This window comes from Bubalus bubalis, chromosome 18, assembly GCF_019923935.1.
Source record: "Bubalus bubalis isolate 160015118507 breed Murrah chromosome 18, NDDB_SH_1, whole genome shotgun sequence".
Taxonomy (NCBI): Eukaryota; Metazoa; Chordata; class Mammalia; order Artiodactyla; family Bovidae; genus Bubalus; species Bubalus bubalis.
The window spans coordinates 60,451,492-60,464,223 of NC_059174.1; positions in this window are offsets into that span (position 1 = coordinate 60,451,492).

Below are 12,732 nucleotides of genomic sequence, written 5' to 3' on the forward strand. Positions count from 1 at the left end.
CCGAAGGATTTCATTTTTGTTTTTTAATCTCCTTTCCTCCTGCTTTCAATAGTCCCTTTTCTTGGTAAATGGCTCCATGTACATGTAAATAGCAAAGGCAATCCTTGCCTCGGTATAGATGTTGATTTGTTTCCCTTCGGTGTGCCTTAGTTCCTAGGAGAGTGCACAGAGTTCCGCCCGCTGTGCTGCCCACCGTTGTGGCCAGGCCTCAGTCTTCCTATCTCATCAGTTGTTGTTATGCCTGAGCCTGTTTGTGCTGCCCGTCTTGGATGAAACTGCTTCTGTCAGTGAACAGTTCCAGTTCCGGGTTCTAGAAAGGAATGCCCATCAGGTGCAGCCTGCTCGAGTAAATTTCACCTATGAGCTCCTCACAGTTATGATAGGGGTTCCTATTCTGTAGGGGAAAAGAGGTGGGGTTCAGTGTCCTCACAGTCTCGAGTTGGACCTGTGGGTTTTTGCAAAGCAGTTCTTGATAGTGAATCATCCTGGAGTTGGCCAGCCACTTGTGTGCCCTTTTCATCAGGGCAGTAACAGCATGGGGAACTTCTGCATTTACAGTTGGTCCTAGTGTAAGCTTACCTGCTTCTCTGGCCAGAATCACAGTGGCAGCTAATGGCTGGAGGCATTGTGGCCATCCCTAGACCACTGGATCCAGTGCTTTGCACAGGCATGCGACTGGGTGCTGATGTCCCAACTGTTTCTGTGAGGATCCCCAGTACAGTGTGATTTTTTTCACGTACAAAGAGGGTCAAGTCCCATGTCTCATCTGGCAGCCCTAACGATGGAACGCTCCTCAGTTCAGTTCAGTTCAGTTCAGTTGCTCAGTCGTATCCGACTCTTTGCAACCCAATGAATTGCAGCACGCCAGGCCTCCCTGTCCATCACCAACTCCCGGAGTTCACTCAGACTCACGTCCATCGAGTCAGTGATGCCATCCAGCCATCTCATCCTCTGTCGTCCCCCTTTCCTCTTGCCCCCACTCCCTCCCAGCATCAGCGTCTTTTCCAATGAGTCAACTCTTCGCATGGCGTGCCCAAAGTACTGGCGTTTCAGCTTAAGCATCATTCCTTCCAAAGAAAACCCAGCGCTGATCTCCTTGCAGTCCAAGGGACTCTCAAGAGTCTTCTCCAACACCACAATTCAAAAGCATCAATTCTTCGGAGCTCAGCCTTCTTCAAAGTCCAACTCTCACATTCATACTTGACCACTGGAAAAACCAGAGCCTTAACTAGACGGACCTTTGTTGGCAAAGTAATGTCTCTTCTTTTGAATATGTTATCTAGGTTGGTCATAATTTTCCTTCAAAGGAGTAAGCGTCTTTTAATTTCATAGCTGTAATCACCATCTGCAGTGGTTTTGGAGCCCAAAAAATAAAGTCTGACAGTTTCCACTGTTTCCTCATCTATTTCCTATGAATGGATGGGACCAGATGCCATGATCTTCATTTTCTGAATGTTGAGCTTTAAGCTAACTTTTTCACTCTCCTCTTTCACTTTCATCAAGAGGCTTTTGAGTTCCTCTTCACTTTCTGCCATAAGGATGGAGTCATCTGGATATCTCAGGTTATTGATATTTCCTGCAGTAATCTTGATTCCAGATTGTGCTTGGGTTTTTACTGAGACCAAGGCAACCCTTCCTGGGGTGGGGGTGGGGGGCGGTTCACTGACTCTCAGTGTGTTCAGTTGGGAGTCCCGGGTATGGGGACAAAGGAGGACAGGAGAGAGCTGAAGGTTTCACAGTCAAATCTATACTCTTAGGACATAAGTCTGGCATACCTCGCAGAGAGAAAAAGGGCAACGCATATGCTACTTCTACCCATGTCCCCTGTTTTCTACAGAACTGGTCTAATTGTGAAACACTTTTATAATTCAGAGACCCTCCAACCGGTCACCGTTCGCCATCCTCCCACCGATACTGTGGACATGCAGTATCACATAGGAAGATCACGCGTATCTTCTTTAAGCTCTGGGGATCAAATCTATCCCAGTTTTTCAGCATACAGTTCAAAGGAGTGAGGCTGCAATTGTTAGCTCCCTTCTGTAAGAGAGAAAAAACCAACAAGCGCCATCTTTCTACCGGAGGCATCCCTCCTTGCTCTAGACAGGGGTGTAGACAGACGTTACACCAAAGCTTTCCTTCCCTGGTTGGACTTAATCTGTCCCTACCAATGCAGGAGCCGTACTTGTCCCTACCGGTTCTACCACCGAGACGGGCTGGAGATGCACCAGGGGTAGACCTGATGGCATCTCAGACTATGTCCAGTTCCTCACCATTAAAACCTTGCTTGCCTCTGATGCCACCTGGGGTGCAATCCGAGTAACCTTCAGGAATGCCTCCCAAGCTAAGACCGCTTGGGAAACATTCGTCACCTGAGTGTGTGTGCACAACCCTGAGTATATTCCTGACCACAATAAGACCGATACAAACGTAAAGCTGAGATGTCCCTTCCAAGCATCACCACCCCAATATAAGAGATAGCAAAAGAGCTGGGCAAGGGCTCGCCAGTGAGGAAAAACTGATTTTTGTCCTCGAGTTATTAGGGCCAGTCCTTCCAGTTCATTCTCACAGATTGCACAGAAAGAATAAGGAGTTGGGACAAAAGCTACTGGAAAGCCGCCTCTGGTCCACTAACAGCTAGTGTTGCCAAAGGAAGAAACCCATTGCACTTCCATTCTGAGTAACCTTTAACTTCAGATACTCATGGAGCTAGAGCTCCATCTAGCTTCCTGACTTTCCATACCTAGCGAGGCTAGGCGCTTCCTGACTACCAATCCAAGCTGGAGAACTAAGTAACACTACACAGTAACGGCATAGATCACAAGCCCCTTGAAAGTCTAGCATCCGGCAGATAGGATAATATTTCTAATTCCAAAGAAGTCATGAAATGGTCAGAGACTGGAAAGTTTGACCAAGAAATCAGAGTTCGATCCACACGCTTTGCCCATTTCTAGTCAGTGCCCGAAAGAGACACTGGGTGCCTCTTGGCATTGGCACGTTGGTACAGGTTTCTGCCATAAGCCATATGAGGTCACCGAGGAACTGCAGAGCAGGGCTCCTCAGTTGATTCACGCAGGGTATCTCCTTCATTCACACGAGCACACTGTAGAGTTAGTGAAGTACAGCAAAAGACATGTTCACTATTAGTACAAAGAACTACAGCTCCAAGCATCCTCACCTTGTCCTGACGAGTCCCGGACGAGCCCCCAAGATGAAAGGCTGTTGCTGAACCACGAAATAAACCTGGATTCTTGGCCTTCTGAGACGAAGAATTCTATTCGGAGCCAGACACGAGGCTTAATAGTTCAGAGCTTTTGTGGAATACTTTTATTAAAGTATAAAAAAAGAGAAAGCTTTTGACATAGACATCAGAAGGTGGCAGAAAGAATGCCCCCTCGCCAGTGTTAGCAATGGAGTTATATACTTTTAATTAGTTATTACAGTGAATCAAAACAATGTCCGAAGGTTGTAAAGACCTCACTAGATCCACTCCAATAATTTACATTGTAAGACAACACGATTGGCCAGAATTTTTTTTTTTTCCTGAGACTGTCCTCAAACAGGATATATGATTGTTATATAATCTTCAGAAATGTAGGGGGGGGGGGGGGGAACCTTTTTGCTTTCTTCCTCCTTGAGAATTCCAGATCCTTCTCTCCTAGGGGACACCCAGACTTAAAAACCTGCCTAGAAATTGACTCTCGGTGGGATGGAAGGGGGTCTGTGAATAGACCCTGGGGTTCAGCAACACCGCTGGTCCCAAGTAAGGTGGTCATCTCGTGCAGGTGCTCATAGGACTGCTGCTCTGAGCTCAGGGAACTGCAGGCTGCCTGCTCCCAGACAGATGCTGAGGCAGCAACAGCACGGAGCAGTTTAGGGAAACTGTCAACAATACTCTGTATCATCCTTCTTATTAGAATCGTCACAGTGTCCAAGTAGTTACAAAATGGGAGAGGAGGTACAACATAGAAGTGAGGGAATATATATGAGGTTGTGAGAAGTTTAAAGCCCGTGAGTCAAGTAATTTCCACATATGACATCTCTCTGTGCTACCAAACACTTCATTGTGGTCTCTTCACTACAGCCTTAAATAAGGTGGGAGAGGTTACTGTTGGTAGTGGGTTAACATTTCAGTCATTACAATCACTGAAACACGAAAAGCCATTCAGTTTTATTAATAATCCACAAACTGGAATCAAGATTGCAGGGAGAAATTCCAATAACCTCAGATATGCAGATGACACCACCCTTATGGCAGAAAGTGAAGAGGAATTCAAATGCCTCTTGATGAAAGTGAAAGTGGAGAGTGAAAAAGTTGGCTTAAAGCTCAACATTCAGAAAACGAAGATCATGGCATCTGGTCCCACCACTTCATGGGAAATAGATGGGGAAACAGTGGAAAGAGTGTCAGACTTTATTTTACGGGCTCCAAAATCACTACAGATGGTGACTGCAGCCATGAATTTAAAAGACGCTTACTCCTTGGAAGGAAAGTTACGACCAACCGAGATAACATATTCAAAAGCAGAGACATTACTTTGCCAACAAAGGTCTGTCTAGTCAAGGCTCTGGATTTTCCTGTGCCATGTATGGATGTGAAAGTTGGACTGTGAAGAAGGCTGAGCGCCAAAGAATTGATGCTTTTGAGCTGTGGTGTTGGAGAAGACTCTTGAGAGTCACTTGGACTGTAAGGAGATCCAACCAGTCCATTCTGAAGATCAGCGCTGGGATTTCTTTGAAAGGAATGATGCTAAAGCTGAAACTCCAGTACTTTGGCCACCTCATGTGAAGAGTTGACTCATTGAAAAAGACTCTGATGGTGGGAGGGATTGGGGGCAGGAGAATTGACGACAGAGGATGAGATGGCTGGATGGCATCACTGACTCGATGGACGTTGAGTCTCGGTGAACTCTGGGAGTTGGTGATGGACAGGGAGGACTGGCGTGCTGCGATTCATGGCGTGGCAAAGAGTCGGACACGACTGAGTGACTGATCTGATCTGATTTGATGTATTAATTGCATACATAGTTCAAATAAAACCTTTTACAATCCACGGCATGATCCATGATTAAGTACAGATCAAAAGTACAGAGAAAGATATTCATTTCTCTGTTATAATGATGTGAGACTTGTGATTTTTATGGATTACCAAACAAAGGTTAGGAAGCACTTAGCAAGCATGGTATTGAAAGGTTGTTGTTGAATCACGCGAATACACCGGGATTTTTGGCCCCCGGAGGAGAAGAATTCAATCCAGGGCCAGAGACGAGGCTTGATCGCTCAGAGCTTTTGGTGTAATAAAGTTTTATTAAAGTATAAAGGAGATAGAGAAAGCTTCTGACATAGGCATCAGAAGGGGGCAGAAAGAGCACCCCCTTGCTAGTCTTCAGCTGGATGTTATATAGTCACTAGCAGTCTGTTAATGAAAGAAAGGAATGTCTTATAATTCAGAATAGCACCAGGCCCCTCGCCCATAAGATGCATTTTGGGATAATCTTGGGCCATAAAATAATTAACTTGAATCTTAAAGAAGGGCAGACCACCATACAAATAGTTTCATTTACATAGATTAGGGGAATAATATCTGAGTATAACATACTGGTTTGTCAAGTAGGTTTTGGGCCAAGAGGCAGAACCGACTTGGAGACAGAGTTTGGGGTAAAGGCGTAGTACATTAGCATAGCTTAAGACAAACATTTTCATAAGAAAAAGGCATTGGTTATCTCTAGGCTCAAGAATAGCTAACTTCAGGCGAAACCAGGTGTCATTATGGCAACACAGTATTTTAAGAGAAACCTCTCTTTTAAATTTGTATAGAGATGGAAAAAAAATATTGTTAGTTTGTTTCTTCCTGTCGCTTAAGAGAGATAAAAATGTCTGACACTTGCAGGCTATGTCCTCCATTTGGAGACCCCTGGCCTTCTTGCCTGTTACCCTCTCATTCCCCCCTTTTCTTTTAGGAGAATTATGTTGCCTAGGGAAAAGGGGCGTCGTTCTCATTTTATAACTATTTCTGAGCTGACAAGGTGCGTTGTCCCTAAATTGATGAGGCAACATATTTTTTTAATCTTCATATTGAGGATATCTGATCCAGGGGCCCCAAATAGTAGTCAGAGGAAGCTACAGCAGTAGCAGGAGTTTGAGCAACCATTTGTAACTTAAAAGTTTTCATGTCGCTAGAAACAAATCTAGTTATACAATTACAGATGCAGGGAGCAAACAGCAAGAACAAAACAACCAGAATTATTGTAATTAAGATAGTTGTCTACCATGGGGAACTAGTTAACGTCTCCCAAAGTGAGGCAATTGAGGCTTCAGGAGTATCTATGGCCCTAATCATCTTGTTCATGTGGTTAGTAAAATGAGTAACATTCGTGCTCATATCAGGTATGTATGTACAGCATTGGGTATGAATAATGGCACAGGTTCCTCCTTGTGCAGCTGTCAGAATATCTAGAGCCAATCTGTTTTGTAAAACCACCTTTCTAATTTGTGCTTGTTCAGCATTAAGAGCTGAAATAGCCTTCTGAGAATCTTGTAATGTCTGTTGAGTAAAATTAGTCAAAGCATCCACTCGTAACATAACATCTGTAGTTTCCAAAGAGGGAACAAACGCTGCAGCCAAATAATCATACCAATAAAATACAGACCTTGTCCACCGAGTTTTAAGGTGGGGTAAATTAGCAGGCTTTTCTGGAAGCTCTGAAAATATAAAGCCATGAGTAAAGGCTAGACCCAGGGTGCATCTCCCTATCTAACCAGGGGGAAGCCACGCCCATAGGTAAGAGCCACATATCCAATAAGTCTCATTTGGAGCAAGCCAGCGCGACTGAGATATCCAGTCTCAATTTGTGCCTGGCCAGACAAAGGGAGAACCTGATCTGGGGTTGGAAAACACGGGAATGATTACATTGTATGTTTTCTGAGACAAATATCTCAATTGCTTTCAATCATTGTAATTAAGTTGTTGGCTAACTTTTGGGGACGGCTCTGTTTGTTCCCAGCATATAGAGGCAGTAGATATTAAGCGTCTTTTTTCAGGAGTTAGCCATGTAACCTCGTCTCATATTTGATAAACGTCAGGTAGAAAACCATTAGATCTAGACCTATTTACCTTATATGTAGAAAAATAGTCATTGAACCTAGACAATGTATAATCAAAGTTAAAAGTCACATTATGTCCATAGTTAGAGTACAAAGCGTTGCACCAGTCCATTTTAGGGTTGGTAGTTGTCATCAGATGAAGAAGAGGCATCGCATGTGATTGCTGTCGAAGGTATTCACAGACTTGGAGAATGTCTTTTCCTTGAAGTGGGGATGTCCACCACGGGAAGCCTTTCATTGACGAAGAGGGGAGTGCTCCACAGACCCAGCAGTTAGACCGGAATGCAGCATAGGAGTGAGCCCAGGACAGGAAGACATTGTCTTGAGGATCCAACGGCAGACTCAGGATATTTGGAGTCAGCAGAAGTAAGCTCGCATAGGTTATCAGGTACATCTAAAAGGTACAAAGTCAGAGCATAGAAAGTAAAGACATAAAATGAAGTCACTTAATTTTGGTCAGGGTGTCACCTCTTAACTCGAGTATGATGTACCCACGAATCAATTCCTGGCACTTTGACAGCTGTGGGAGAAGAAAGAATAACTTGGTAAGGACCTTCTCAGAGAGGCTCGAGGGATGAGCCCCCAGATCCCAATGTTTTTATGAGGACCTCGGTTCCTGGCTCAAATAGAGGCTTGTTTGTCTCGGAGGCTGGGTCAGGAGTTGTCTCCCGGAGTTCTGTTAATGTCTGTTGAAAAGCTGAGAGCTGAGTTACATAATTAGTTAATTTCAAGGCTTCAGGGTCTATAACAATGTCTGTGTATAAGAAAGGCCTTCTATAAATACATTCAAAGGGGGACAGTCTCTTCTTTTGGGGGGTAGTTCGAGCCCTCATTAAAGCTATGGGTAGGACTTTAATCTATTTGTCCTGCGTCTCTTGAGTTAATTTGTGCAGATGTCTTTTGATTTAAATTTCTACAAACCTTAAGCTTAGTTACTGGTCTTTCTAACAACAATGACTGATACTTAAGAAGCCTACTGTCTGTCATCTAAATATTAACCTTAGAATTTAAGATTCTACTCACATCATGAGAAGTCAGGACAGTAAGGTTTCGTCCATTAATTATTTTTAAAGCTTCAGGTGCTAATAAAGCCACTGCCCCAATTACTCTTAGGCAGTGGGGCCACCCACGTGAAACTACATCTAATTTTCTGTTTAGATAAGCAACAGGTTGCTGGTGAGGCCCTCGGGGTTGTGTCAAAACTCCCAATGTCACACCTTTTCTTTCAGTGACAAACAAATTAAATTCTGACCCTGTGGGCAAGCTCAGAGCTGGAGCTTGCAGGAGAGCAGTCTGAAGAACCTTAAAAGCCTTTTGAGTTTTTGGAGACCAAACCAGTTTGTCGGTTTGGGCCTGCTGAGTTTCAGCTATAAGTTTATATAAAGGCCGGGCAAGTTTTCCGTAACCCGAAATCTAAATGTGACAGCAACCTGTGATTCCCAAAAATCTTCTCAATTGTCTTAAAGTCATAGGTAGGGGGTGATTTAGTATATGTTTAATTTTCTCAGGGCCTATGGCCCTAGTCTCTTCTGATATGATTAGGCCCAGATATCTAACTGATTGTTGACAAAGCTGAGCCTTTTCTCTTGATGTCTTGTAACTACAGTCCGCCAGAAAGTTTAAGAAATCTTCAGAGGCTCGCGAACAAGCTTTCTCTGTCTCAGCACAGAGCAAAATATCATCTACATATTGTAACACCACTGTTTCAGAGCTATTAAAGTTTTGTAGATCTCGTGACAAACTTTGTCCGAATAAGTGAGGACTGTCACGAAATCTCTGGGGCAAAACTGTCCAGGTTAATTGAGAAGCTGGCTGCGTAGGGTCTTCAAAGGCAAATAGGAATTGACTTTTTTCCGCCAAAGGCACTGAATAGAAGACATCTTTTAAATCAATTACTGAGAAATATTTGGCCCTTTCAGGAATTTCAGACAATAGAGTATAAGGATTAGGCACTACAGGGTGTAAAGGAACTACAGCCTCATTTATTATTTGTAAATCTTGAACTAGTCTCCATTTACCATTTGATTTCTTTATACCCAAAATAGGAGTGTTGCAAGGACTGTTACAGGAAATTAATAGTCCCTGTTCTTTTAAATTTTTAATGATGGGTTTTAACCCTTCTTTAACTTCAGGTTTCAGTGGATACTGCTTCTTATGTGGAAATACGTGCGGGTCTTTGAGCTTAACAACTACAGGAATAGCATTTTGAGCTCGACCCACAGATTTTCCATCCGCCCATACTCTAGGATTTACATTTTGTTCAACTAAAGGGAGAGAAAGGGAGGGCTCTATATTCATGAAAACAGAGGCATGGACCTTGTTCAGTATATCCCTTCCCAAGAGGGGTGAGGGAGATTTTGGCACAATCAGAAACTCGTGTGAAAACAGCACAGAATCTCAGTTGCAAGATAAAGAATAGCTGAAATAATACCTTTTGGCTCGTCCAGACAGTCCCATTACGGAAGCGGATCGGGAAGAAAGTGGGCCAGGGGCTTCAGTGAGCACAGAATAAGTTGCCCCAGTATCTAAAAGGAAATCGATGGATTGGCCCCCCACAACTATTAATACCCGGGGTTTTTCAGGTGTAATTAGGACGGAAGCTTGTGTGGGGACCCCCGGGCACCTTCAGTCCTGATTGTCTTGAGAGTCCGACCCGGGAGACCTACGCCTCTGGGGGCAGTCTCTCTTCCAGTGTGGTCCTTTGTAGACCGGACATGGAGCCGGGGGCGGCTTAGATGTCTGAGGGCAATCTCGCTTGAGGTGCCCCTCTTTTCTACAGTAGTAGCAAGCCCATCTCTTTTTACCTGGGCCCCTCTGGGCACTTTTTTCAGGCTGTTTAAGAACGTTTTTCATAGCCATGGCGAAGGCTTCCGCCTTTTTTTTTGTCTTTTTTTGTCTTTCTTTTTTTTTTTTTATATTTCCTACCATAATAGACTGTCTGAGCCAGTTGTAACAGAGTATCTAAAGACTGATTTGGTCTATACGCCTGTTTTAATAGCTTACGGCGGATATCTGGAGCTGACTGAGTGAGAAATCTATCTTTTAAGATCACTTTTTTCTCTTTACTTTTGGGATCAATCTCAGTGAATCTGTGAAGGCCTTCTCTCAGTCTATCTAGGAATTTACCAGGAGCTTCTTTTTCCTCCTGTTCTGTATCTGCCAATTTGTCATAGTTTAAAGGCTTAGAACGTGCCTGTCTAAGTCCTTCAAGAATACATCTAACAAAATGATTCTGATCTCATCTTCTTTTAGCTGTGTTGTAGTCTCAGTCTGGTTCTATAGTTGGGACCGCCTGATTCCCAGTGGGGAGGGCCGCTATCTCGTTTTCTCTCTTCCCTACTGATTCATTACCAAGCCATTTATCTCTATAAGCAACCGCTTTTCTCAAAACTCGAGTCTTTGACTCGGGAGTCAGCGTTTGTCCTAAGATATATATCACATCTTTTCAAGTGAGGTCATAAAGCAGAGTAACACCTTTAAAAGCTCTAATATATTTTTCTGGGTCATCTAAATAGTCTCTCAGATCTTCCTTGATTTTTTGTATTTTTTGATAAGAGAAAGGCTTATTAACTCTCACAGACTGATTATTTCTCTCGGTGGGTGTTTCATAAAGAGGCAACAGCTTCTGTGGCTGTTCTTCAGTCTCTCTGGCTGCTCTGTGCATATGATCTCAGGGATAGATTGGAGCAACCTGTTTTTCTTCTTCTCTTTGTCTCTTGTCTTTTATCTCATCTCTTACTTCGATGGTCTGAGTTTCTACTGAAACCAGAGTAGTCTGAGGTCGTGCTGAGACAGGAGTTGTTTGGACCTCCATGTGGGCAGTTTGAATCCCAGTTTGGAGTCCCCAGCACGGGGGCAAAGTAAGAGGACAGGAGGGAGCTGAAGGTTTCACGCCCAAATCTATACCCTTAGGACATAAGTCTGGCATATTTCGCAGAGAGTAAAAGGGCAACACATATGCTATTTTTACCCATTTTTCTTGTTCTTTACAGAACCGGTCTAATTGTAGAACAGTATTATACTTAAGAGACCCTCCAACCGGCCACCGTTCGCTGTCTTCCAATGGATACCGTGGCCATGTAGTATTACATAGGAAGACCAGGTGTGTCTTCTTTAAGCCCTGGGGATCAAATCTATCCCAGTTTTTCAGGATACAGTTCAAAGGAGTGAGGCTGGAATTGTTAGCTCCCATCTGTAAGAGAGAAAAAAAGCGACCAGCGCCATTTTTTCTACCGGAGGCGTCTCTCTCTGCTCTAGATGGGGGTGTAGACAGACGTTACACCAAAAGCTTTTTCTTCTTGGTCGGACTTAGTCTGTCCCTTATCGACGCAGGCGCTGTACTCGTCCCTCCCGGTTCTACCACCGAGATGGGGTGGGGATGTACCAGGGGTAGACTTGATAGCATCCCTACTTGACGTCCAGCTCTTTACCCTTAACCTTCTTTGTCTCTGATGTCACCTGGGGTGAATCAGAGTAACCTTTCGGAATGCCTCTCAAGCTAAAACCGCTGTGGGAAACATTTGTCACCTGAGTGCCTGTGCATGACCCTGAGTATTTCCTGACTACAATAAGACCGACGCGAACATAAAACTGAGATGTTCTTTCTAAGCATCACCACATCTAAGTATAACAGCCTCCTCTGATCCACTAAGAGCCGGCGTTAACAAAGGAAAAAAACCCATCACAGTCCCAATCTGAGTAACCTTTAACCTCAGAGATGTTCTGGGAGCTAGAGCTCCAACTAGCTTCCGAACTTTCAAGATTCCTAGCGAGGCTAGACACTTTCTTGACTACCAATCCAAGTTTGAGACCTAAGCCACAGTATACAGTAACAATATAGATCACAAGTCTCTTGAAAGTTATGATCCGATAGATTAGGTTAGTACTTCTAATTTTCAAGGAGTTATGAAATGGTCAAAGAGACCGAAAAGTTTGACCGAGAAAGGAGAGTTCGGTCCACACGCTTTGTCCATTTTTGGTCGGTTCCTGAAGGAGACATTGGGTGCCTCTTGGCATTGGCAGGTCGGTATAACGCCCCGACAGGTTTCTGCCATAAGCCGTATGAGATCACTGTGGAACCGCAGAGCAGGGCCCCTTACTTGCTTCACGCAGGGCCTGTCATTCATTCACACAAGCACACAGTAGAGTTAGTAAAGCACAGCAGAAAACGTGTTCGCTAAGAGAACAAAGAACTAAAGCTCCAAGCATCCTTACCTTGTCCTGAAGGATCCCGGACGAGCCCCCAAGATGAAAGGTTGTTGTTGAATCACGCGAATACACCGGGATTCTTGGCCCCCGGAGGAGAAGAATTCAATCCGGGGCCAGAGACGAGGCTTGATCGCTCAGAGCTTTTGGTGTAATAAAGTTTTATTAAAGTATAAAGGAGATAGAGAAAGCTTCTGACATAGGCATCAGAAGGGGGCAGAAAGAGCACCCCCTTGCTAGTCTTCAGCTGGATGTTATATAGTCACTAGCAGTCTGTTAATGAAAGAAAGGAATGTCTTATAATTCAGAATAGCACCAGGCCCCTCGCCCATAAGATGCATTTTGGGATAATCTTGGGCCATAAAATAATTAACTTGAATCTTAAAGAAGGGCAGACCACCATACAAATAGTTTCATTTACATAGA